This window comes from Syngnathus typhle, unplaced genomic scaffold, assembly GCF_033458585.1.
Source record: "Syngnathus typhle isolate RoL2023-S1 ecotype Sweden unplaced genomic scaffold, RoL_Styp_1.0 HiC_scaffold_106, whole genome shotgun sequence".
Lineage (NCBI taxonomy): Eukaryota > Metazoa > Chordata > Actinopteri > Syngnathiformes > Syngnathidae > Syngnathus > Syngnathus typhle.
Genome location: NW_026872012.1, coordinates 247,463 through 257,539, shown reverse-complemented (window position 1 = coordinate 257,539; position 10,077 = coordinate 247,463). Strand labels below are relative to the sequence as shown.

The following is a 10,077-nucleotide window of genomic DNA, read 5'->3' as shown; positions in this document are numbered from 1 at the left end:
AGTTAAAATTGCCTAAATAAATGGAAAAGAATTACAAATAGCTTCTAAAAGTAAAATAGAGAATAAATCTGACAAGTAATACGAGCAAAAAGGTGTTCTTAGTGCGTTCTATGTGTTCTTATATGTTGTGCGTCATCCTTTTGTGCTGGTGTGTGTGTGCGTGTGCGCGCAGAGGATCCTCATGAATGGGTGTGCGTATGAGTGCGAGTGAGATGTGTGTTCTATGGGAGAAATCAGTAATGGAGAATGTTCTAGAGGCTGTTGAGCAATAATAGGGAAGTTGAGAAGTGGACAATGATGTGTTTAAGTTGGTGGGAGAAACTGAGATGAGCAAGGTGTGTGCAATAGAGAAAATAAGGCGTGTGTGGCGGAGAGTTACGAGAATGGTGGCTTGATAGGATGGGAATAAGAGACAACAAATGTTGTGTAGAAGACATTGAAAAGTTGAATGTGAACATGGCGAAGGGCGCAACAGCAAAGTTCACCTGCCCTTTGAGAGGGTGAGACTGATAAGCATGCCTGCGCTCGCGCGTTGTCGCGGGGCGGGGCTGTCCGCGTGGGCCTTTGCTATGCTCGTGTGGGCGGTGGGCCGGCATCATGGTTGTTGCAGGAAATGGCCAGCCTGTGACCAATCAACATTGGTGCTACGCCCCCCCCTCGCACGAGGGGTGCTGTGGCTGCGGCCAGGGCAGGGACAGTGTGATTTTCTCAGAGTGATGCTTAAGGAAGATGTAACATTTGGATGAAGGATAAAAGGCACTGATGAGATAAAAAATAAATAAATAAAGGGGTATAATCAAAACGTCAAAATAAAGGATGACGTTTGCGCAGCGTTGTGCGTTGGTATTGTTTGTGAGCTGTGTCTCTGCTGTAAGTTTTTGTGTTGTCTGTGTGCTGTCAGTGTTGTGTGTCAAAAGGATGAAATTGGCAAATGTAGGTGCACAAAAGAATTGATTTGCACCGCAAAACAAAAGCAATTTTGAAAGAATAAGAAGAGAAGAAAGGCAAGCAATTTTTTGTGGGCAGAAACTGGTCCACACTGCATTAATGCCTAGCCCCGATGAAACAAAATTTGAAAGATGGAAAGAACTTGCTTTCTGGAATTGGATGAAGCAAAATTATTAAATAACAACATTTCAAAGCTAAATTTAGAAGAAACAGTCGATTGGTTGTGTCAAGACTACACAGGTTTTTACATTTGAAAATAAGAGAGTGATTGAGTTAGTTAAAGTTAAGAAACAACAAGAATTGACTATTATATTAATTTACTGGCGGTTATTTTGTTGGTTTTTATCTTTATCTTGATTGGTTTGACACCTGGAGGGAGGTAAGATTAGGATGTGGAACACGGGTTGAGACACCCAGTTACACACGCAAAACATGTGTGCACTGGGACACTGGGAAGCATTTTGAAAGGTGTGTCAAAATTAAATGAAGATGAAATCATATGTAGTAATACAACACTTTACTACATATGGATTCTCTGAATCGTACTATTGAGTAAAATAAGACAGTACTGTTTCAGAAAAGTTTACAGATGGTTAAAATCCACATAATAGTTATGCGCGCATTTGTTCTGTGAGCGTTCCCCTTTCTGCCTCCTCCCTTTCCTTTCTCCTGCCAAGCAGTCCATCTTGCCCCAACACAGTTCCTCGTTAGTATCGTTAGCTTGTCGCAGGAAAGACTGGTGTTCGGTTTTCAACCCAAGTGTGTTAACCTATGTTCGCAGCAGCGTCATTATATAGCTGCATTGGTTCTGCGTGCATCTGAACTTAAGTGAGTGACCTGCAAGTTTTTTAAAATGAACTCAAACTTTTATCTGTAGCCGCCTTCTACTAAATCAGTGGTCCCCAAACTTTTTAGCGCCACGGACCGGTTACGTGTCAGAAATATTTTCGTGGACCGGCCTTTATATAAATAAATAATAAATTTATATACTATGTGCCTTCTTATTTTTACTTTGTGTATTGTTTACTTGAATGTTTTGTTTGTCTGTGGACCAATTGGGTGTAATATGTCTCGTCTCCACTGTGGGATAGTAGGAAACGCAGTTTTGATCTCTTTGTATGTCTCGACATGTGAAGAAATTGACAATAAAGCAGACTTTGACTTTGACTTTGATAATGCGTTACAGTAGTCCAGGCGCGACATATTAATGCATGTATAATAGTTTCCGCATCACCGGTCGAGAGAATCGGACGAATCTTACCAATATTACGGAGGTGAAAAAGCACAATTTTTGTTATTTTCTTAATGTGCTTTTGAAAGGAGAGTGTTTGGTCAAATATTACCCCGAGATTAGATACAGTATCGCTCCGAGTGATAGTGCAGTTATCCATAGTTATAGTGGTTTCCTTAAATAAGTGGTGATAACAAGCTGGACCAATTATCAACATCTCAGTTTTATCTGGGATAAGATGAAGGAAATTGAGAGACATCCATTGATTGATCCCGCGGATTTGTCATCGATAACAGCATATATAATTGAGTGTAATCCGTGTAACATTGAAAACTAATGTTGTATTTACGTATTATGTCCCCAAGCGGAATCATATACCGTATTTTCTGCCCTATAAGGCGCACCTAAAAACCTAAATTTTTCTCAAAAGTTGACAGTGCGCCTTATAGTCCGGTGCGCCTTATATATGGATCAATTGATGACTTTGTTGATCCATACTGGTTGTACACAGTGCTCTGCCGAAATGTTTTAGTATGTTTTAGTACGACTAGTAAATTACAAGGTCGTATCGCTTCCCAACATTACGGTAACTGTAGTCAGGGGGCGTCACCAAATAGCTGTTGTACCCGGGAGGCTATTTCATTTCAAAATTGGCTGCTCGGTTAATGTTTCGAGTAAATCTACGGATCGATATGGAAGGGAAACATAGGTAAGTAGTACCAATGCGTTAGATCGAACTTTAGTCAGTTCCGATCATTTTATAGGAGATCGTTTGAGAAACGCGATTGTTTACACTTTGCTGAGGCTCATGGGAGATTGCGAGCTGAGGCTCATGGGATTTTGCGGATGGCTAATGCTATAAAGATAGCTGCTATACACGCGAGGCTATTTCATGTCAAAATAGGCTGCTCTGTTAATGTTTCGAGTAAATCTACGGATCGATATGGAAGGGAAACATAGGTAAGCAGTACCAATGCGTTAGATCGAACTTTAGTCAGTTCCGATCATTTTATAGGAGTTCGTTTGAGAAACGCGATTGTTTACACTTTGCTGAGGCTCATGAGAGATTGCGAGCTGAGGCTCATGTGAAATTGCGGATGGCTAATGCTATAATGATAGCTGCTATACGCGCGAGGCTATTTCATGTCAAAATAGGCTGCTCTGTTAATGTTTCGAGTAAATCTACGGATCGATATGGAAGGGAAACATAGGTAAGTAGTACCAATGCGTTAGATCGAACTTTAGTCAGTTCTGATCATTTTATAGGAGATCGTTTGAGAAACGCGATTGTTTACACTTTGCTGAGGCTCATGGGAGATTGCGAGCTGAGCCTCATGGGAAATTGCGGATGGCTAATGCTATAACGATAGCTGCTGTACGCGCGAGGCTATTTCATGTCAAAATAGGCTGCTCTATTAATGTTTCGAGTAAATCTACGGATCGATATGGAAGGGAAACATAGGTAAGTAGTACCAATGCGTTAGATCAAACTTTAGTCAGTTCCGATCATTTTATCGGAGATCGTTTGAGAAACGGGATTGTTTACAGAGGGGTCGTTGGTTATTGGCTAGTGGGTGCATACTGCAACCCTAGTCAACCTCAGTTTGTTGCAGTAAAGCTTCTATTTTACGCGCCTTATAGTCCGGTGCACCTTATATATGGACAAAGTTTTAAAATGGGCCGTTCATTGAAGGTGCGCCTTATAACCCGGTGCGCCTAATAGGGCGCAAAATACGGTACATATTAAATAAAATTGGTCCGAGTACCGATCCCTGCGGGACACCACAAGTAATGTTATAGAGCTCAGAGGTCGCATTACCATGGACTACTCGTTGTTTTGCTATGAATGGGAGATTTGAATTTGGCCTATAATTACTGAGATAGTCCGGGTCGAGATTTGGTCGCTTAAGTAGCGGTTTAATGATAGCGGTTTTAAAGGCTGTTGGCACTATACCAGAGGAGACAGACAAAGATTAATTATATTTAAGATGGACGGTCCTTGTTAGAAAAATGTATATATATGTTATCATGCGTTCTCTAATCAATACTTTACCCCAATAGTACTGCAAGAGATGCTTGCTGTTTGGCCTTGCTGTTTTTATGATGTACCACAGAAGAGAGATTACAGCTGGGTCAGTGTTGGAATAATTTAAGTAAAGCCTTGTCATTTACGAGTTTATGGCTTTCCTTTTATCTAGGTTCTTTCTCTTTAGTGACAGGGATGGTCTTTTGATCCCTGTCAGCCATATGTGTGTCCTTCCTGTCCTTATGTTATCTGTGTGTTTTTGTTCCTGTAAGAGGCCTTCACTACCAATGAGCAGAGCTTATTTGCATAGGCGAAATGTTCTTATTTGGTTGAAAGAAACTCCATTCCTTTTAGTTAACTGTAGGTTTGGTTCATAGATTGTTGTTGATCAGAACTGTTTTTCTTTGTTAAGTGTTAAACACAGTTTGAAGTAGTTGCGTGCAAGTTATCCTATATTTACTCAATGTTTGTTTAAGGAACTGCATACCAGTTACCTTACATTTACTTAACATTTGTTTTAGTGTTTAAGACAAGTTACTTATTGTTATTGAGTGTTAATTTACTAAGTAGATAAAGTCTAGCAAAGGTCTAGTTGCATTGTTCCACAGGAAAGCGGCAATTGAAGTTATCTGATCTCACTCGCGGACGACTCGGCCAAACAACTAGAGAAGAACAGATGGACAAACCCTGCGCGGGTCACGGGCCGACAATGAAGTGCTAATTCACACCACACTACATTCCTTAGCTAATCAGCGTTGCTACAGACACAATCTCCCCTCCCTTTAGTGTGGCAACGCCTCTGTAACCAGGGCAACCAAAACATTAAATAGAGGTGCACGTGGAGGGAGAACTCAGAATTGATGGAGATTGTAGCTGAGTTTCCTCTCTCTATCGTTCTCCTCGCGGGAAAAGACTTAATATTCTGTCTCCTTTGTGGTTTGTTTGCTGTTGCTCTTCTCTTAATAGTTATTCAGTCATTGAAATAAACCCGACAGTCCTAAAATTTGAAATAATTCTTTAAATAGTTTGGCTGGAAGCAGGTTGAGTGAACATGTCGTTTGTTTAGCCGCACTAACCAATTGCGTAAGCCTTTCAAGGGACACACTTTTAAAATTTGATAGTCAGCGCCGGTAATGGCCAGTCTCGACTGAGCGATTGGAACTGTCATCTTGATCTCATCCCTAATGGATTCAATCTTTCAAGCGAAAAATTTCATGAACCCGTCGGCTGAGTGGGAGGAGCTATCGGAGGTTGGATGGCACCGCGTCAGCTTTGCCACTGTATCAAATAAGTATTTAGGATTGTTTTTATTGAGATTAATAATTTGCGAGAAATAATTCGTTTTTGCTAAAATAAGCGCATCTTTGTATTTCAGGAGGCTGTCGCGCCATGCCTGATGGAAAACCTAGAGTTTGGTTCAACGCCATTTTCGTTCATGCTTTCTACATAATTGCTTAAGCGTCCGTGTTTCACCTGTGATCCGTGTAGTAGGCTTTCTACAGCGAGTTTTCAGACGTAGTGGCGCTACCGAGTCGATGGCATTTAACAATGTCACATTGAATTATATAGATGCATTAAGTTGCAGATATAGAAGATATAGATGCAGTAAGATTATCAATAGAGTCGATATATGCTTGAAATATATCATTGGAGCCACCGTGTATCACTATATCCGAGTGGCTAGTGTTGTTGGACCTACGCTGTTGACTAGACCTATTGCGAGTTAGCGCCCTTAGATTAGCTTCTATGTCGGGTGCTCTGCCAGGGATACACAATACCGGGGCTGGATTTTTAAGTGCGATGTTTTTCAGGTAATGGACTCAACTATGACCAAGGTGGGAGAGCCAGTAGGCCGAGATGGCTTGGGACGGCTATGCGTCTTAACTGGCTTATCGCGGTTAGCCAGCCGTTTGGAGCTAATGCTAACTGGGCTAGCAGGCTGACTACAGTCCGCATCTGGGTCCGCCACATCTACTGTTATCACACTATTCTGCTCTAGCTGGCGGACACGTCCCTCTAGCAGGGACAACCTCTCTGAGAGAAGGGTGCAGTTGGTGCAAAAAGCCGTACAAACCTCTTGATCCGCAGCCATACTTACGTGTCCGATGATCGACGGTAGACAAACAGCCACAAAGCCTCCGCTGAGAACCAAACAGTGACGCGATTGAAATGGCAGGAATTGACGGTCCGCGACTTTCAACAATAGTAAACTCCAAAAAGTGGAGTAAAAAGCGAGGAAAAACTAGAAAAGCATATAGAAATGTAGGAATGTAGATTGTCTCTCTAGTGACGCTGCGGCGCGCTACGTGGCAAACCGGAAGTATGATACAAAGTGAGGTTAAAAAGATGTAAAATAACACAAAGTAACAGAGAGTGAGTCACCGTGGTGGCCATCTGCGGCGCCATCTTACGATGTACGATGATACCAACCAATGCATCTATATAATTTTATCTGCTGCTGACACTGGTTAACGCACATGGATTGAAAACCTGCTTAAATGCTATTTCGCACAAAGAAGTAAACTCCCCGTCGGGGAATCGAACCCCAGTCTTCCGCGTGATAGGCGGAGATACTGTCCACTATACTAACGAGGACTGTGCGCTGTAAGGGGCAAATTGTTACTTCGCTGGAGAAAGGAAAGGGAGGGGGCGGGCGAGAACGCTCATTACTATTATGTGGATTTTAACCGTCTGTAGAGGTTTGTATAACACTTCTTAAATGGGGCAATCTGCTGGTTCGGTTCGCATATGCCTGCTTTCAAGTTTAGAGAGCACTACCTTTAATGTCACCCTTTTTTTTTTTTTTCATTTTTGCAAAAGTGTTACAAGCTTACAAGCCACGTATTCCCGTGGGGCTCGTGGAGCAATGGGTAACGCATCTGTCTACAGATCAGAAGATTCCAGGACTCCTGGCCAGCTCACATGCCATTTTGTGGTCAACATTAGCTATGTGTAGATTATGTGAACTTTTGGGTTGAAGTAACTCACAGACACTGTCAACAAATAGTCTTTCCAATTTTGTCTCATCTCAAGTCTTAGGGATCATCGGATCTGCGTAGTTATTGGATAGTTCCACCAACATTTTAATATCAACATTCTTTCATGGTCTGCCTGGGTGTCGTGGCTGAAGATCCTAGAGAAAAGACCCAACTGCATATTGGCCATAATATAGCATAGAGGCGGCTGCAACCCCAGTTTGAATCTAGTTAATAGCAGAATAAATTTGTTACAGTTATTTTTTATTCACCCTAAACAGTCTTACGTTGGACCATGACAAATTTACATACACACAAGCTTACAGAAAATGACAACTTCTCGTGGGGCTAGTGGCTCATTCCTTGCTCTGAACGGACAGCCAAAACGATTCCTAACAATTCCTGTGTGTGTATGGGGGGGCGGGGGTGGGGGGCAAAGGAACCAATCAGATGGCCCGAATCCATGCATGGCCGATGACGGCAGTGATCAACACAGTGGTATTTGAGAAGTGAAATGAAGTTTATATTATTTGCAGACAGTGTGCAATCATTATTTAAACAAAAGTAGGCAGGTGCATACATTTGGAAACCCCATCAGAAAAATGACATCAATATTTAGTAGTTCCTCCTTTTGCAGAAATAACAGCCTCTAAACCAGTGGTTCTTAACCTGGATTCGGTCAAACTCTATGAGTACGGTGAGTCGGTCTCAGGGGTTCAGCAGAGCCTCCACTGCGGAGGTCCGAACACACCTGATTTATAAATTTGTCATAACGCATATCTGAACTGGTCTCGCAAAGGCAACAGCAGAAGTCCTACTGATTTGCTGGTATGTCATTTGTCGTGAATTCATGCATTGTGTTGGTTTTATTCTTTCAACAAGGTGGTGTTCATGCACTTCTGGATGAGTTCCGCTCTATTCTTCTGGCCCAACTCTTTCGGCGCAGCCGTTAGGTAGATATGATGACCATGGAAAGTTCTTTGTGAATGATCAATCTTTTCCTTTCATGTTCATCGGGACTACACTTTTAATAGGTACCTACACTGTGTATTTGGATAGAGACTGCTGAAAGGGGACACATATATGCCTTGTGAACTACATGCATTGCTGCGGGTGAAGAAGTGTGAACAAATAAGTCAGCAGACAAGTTTGGGGATTTATTAGTGCCCAGAAGAGAAGCACTCTGTTCCGTACTGTAACCTGTTAAGTTTGTTCCCAGTTCTTTACAGTTTACCAGTTCGTGACATGTAAGCGAATCCGTCACTCGTATACTCCATCGCTCCTCTGCCTTTTGGCTCAAATCAAGTGTAGTATCTGTTCTTGGGTTTGGGGGATTAAGAGAGCTGACCATAGAAGAGAAAAATGTAACCATAAAAGTGGTGATTTTACCCTTGCTTTTACTAATCAGTTCTGTTTTCATCCCAACAATGAAGGTGATTTTAAAATTGGAATGAGCCATTTTTTACTTCATCTGGAAATCCAAGTTGGAGAGACTGAAGAGGGACACCATGAAGAAAAACAAAAAAAAGGAGGAAAAGGAGTGCCGGACTTAAAGCTCTTCCTCGGAAGCAGATATGTTGCCCTGCACCTGCGAAGCGCGCTCCTTACACCAAATGTCACGTACCGGCGCCACCTGTGACAGGACCACGCCCCCCTATCAGCCGAATCGCCGCCACCTGCCACAGGCTCAGGGACAGCGCTATATCAACGCCGCCAGCGCAGACCCGAGTGTCCGTCTGTCGCATGATATTGCTTCGCTCTCCGGTCCATGATCCGGTCCATGAAGAATCGAAGAAACCGCAGAACAGCTTGTTCTTCCCAGCCTGATCGCCGATCCAGCGCTAGTTCCAGCTACTCCCACCGCAATAAAGTCTATCGCTACGCACTTGGCTGTACTGTCCAATCCCTTACACCAAATGCACCGAAAAGCCAAGCAATAACACGATTCTGGATGGGCTCATACCTCCGGAAACTAAAGCTAAAAACCATCGACCAAAGAATTCCTGTGTCTTTTAACCTGCCACCTTCTTTTTCCTTAATCAAGAAGTTTTTGAAGAACTTTAAATTACATAGAGCAAGAAAATAGTGAAATTTTAACAAATCACAGATCTATGATCTCTGTCCTACAGGAGCGGGAAGCGGTGTGTCCAGTGCGCGGCCTTGCAGTTTGGCGCAACGTCAACCACCCCGCCCTCTCGAAACAAACTTCGGGACCTGTCATGGATGGTGGCCCGTGATGTCCCCCCCAGTCAGGTCGGTTATGCACTCTCGGGGCATGTCAGCGCTCTCAACGTGCCCCTGATCTGGCTGTGGCGCCCAGGAGTCAGTGTGGGACCTGCTCTGGTAGTGCAGGGCTGCCGTAGACCTGTGGGCGACCTGCAATTCCCCGCAAGGAAAGCGCTGAATGCAGACCTTGTACTCTATGGGGTGAGACCGTTGAAAATGAAGCAAGAAGACTTTACAAAGCAGTTGCTGACCTTTGCTGCCATCAATGACGCCATGTGGACTTCCAGAAACTAACTGGTAAGGAAGCACAGACAGATCCCCCCCCAGCCCGTGGCTGTGCTCCAAATGGCTGCAGCAACTCTCACAGCTGCACACGGCAAGCCTAGGAGACATCGACCAGGTATTGCAGTACCTCCAGGAATGGTGCACCCCCTCTACTGGTTAAATCAATAGTTCAAAACCAAAACCATTTCAATCCGTTCGCTTCATTCTTACAGGATTAAGCAGTCAATTATGACTTGATGGGGTCTGATCTCAATGTAAGATGTTAGGATTCGAGGCTTTCCCACCAAATGGTTTGCAAATAGGTTCATTTCTCGAGGCTTCATGTGAACACCCCCCCCCTGCTGGTCAAAAAGAGTAATTTATTCCATGAATGAGAATTACATTCA

The 10,077-nt window shown here is 43.2% G+C and overlaps 1 non-coding gene and 1 pseudogene across 1 annotated transcript; one reads left to right on the top strand and one right to left on the bottom strand.

Moving 5' to 3' along the window:
- Nucleotides 1-6,728: 6,728 nt before the first annotated feature.
- On the bottom strand, nucleotides 6,729-6,800 carry trnad-auc (transfer RNA aspartic acid (anticodon AUC)). Its single transcript has one exon. It is a non-coding gene; the product is annotated as a tRNA-Asp (tRNA).
- A 1,655-nt stretch (nucleotides 6,801-8,455) lies between these two features.
- Nucleotides 8,456-8,627, top strand: LOC133148544 (U2 spliceosomal RNA; annotated as a pseudogene).
- The last annotated feature ends 1,450 nt before the right edge of the window (nucleotides 8,628-10,077 follow it).